The sequence below is a fragment of the Colobus angolensis genome, unplaced genomic scaffold (genome assembly GCF_000951035.1).
Source record: "Colobus angolensis palliatus isolate OR3802 unplaced genomic scaffold, Cang.pa_1.0 Scaffold97, whole genome shotgun sequence".
Taxonomy (NCBI): Eukaryota; Metazoa; Chordata; class Mammalia; order Primates; family Cercopithecidae; genus Colobus; species Colobus angolensis.
This window is the reverse complement of record NW_012123709.1, coordinates 6,156,033-6,156,587: the sequence shown is the minus strand read 5'-3', so window position 1 is coordinate 6,156,587 and position 555 is coordinate 6,156,033. Positions and strand designations below refer to the sequence as shown.

Sequence of the window (555 nt, the reverse complement as noted above, 5' to 3'; positions counted from 1 at the left end):
TAAATAAAAAATTAGCCGGGCGTGGTGGCGCATGCCTGGAATCCCCCAGCTACTTGGAGGCTGGGGCAGGAGAATCGCTTGAACCTGGCAGCCAGAGGTTGCAGTGAGCCACAGTCGCACTATTGCACTCCAGCCTTGGCAACAAGAGTGAAACTTCGTCTCCAAAAAGAAAGTGAAGGAGTAAGAAAAAGAAACAAAAGTTATATTAATAGCCTAAAGATAGTGGAGAAAATTGAGAATCATCCATGAGGGACACGGACAATAGGCAGGGAGAAAAACAGTGGGTCTACTATATATACTTAGTAGCACAGAAAGAAGGAAAAGAAGAAAAGCATGATGTTCTGGCTTCTGCTTTAGATCTTTGTGAAAAACGTGACAGTCTAGGTAAAAGCACTTATTATAATAACTTATTTGGGCTCAGCACTATATAAAGGGAAACAACAAACCAGTCAACATCATCTAAGGTCCACAATCCAGCATAATAAGCCAACATGAAATGAAGCTCTGCCAACGTACTCTTCTCTTGCTTCTGGATCCATCTTTTCATCATTCTTT

At 41.8% G+C, this 555-nt stretch overlaps 1 protein-coding gene across 1 annotated transcript in view; it reads right to left on the bottom strand.

Annotated features, from left to right (window-relative positions):
* The window catches only part of AQR (aquarius intron-binding spliceosomal factor), a 123,279-nt gene that overhangs the window by 94,447 nt on the left and 28,277 nt on the right, over positions 1-555 (bottom strand). The gene's annotated exons all lie outside the window — the stretch shown is intronic.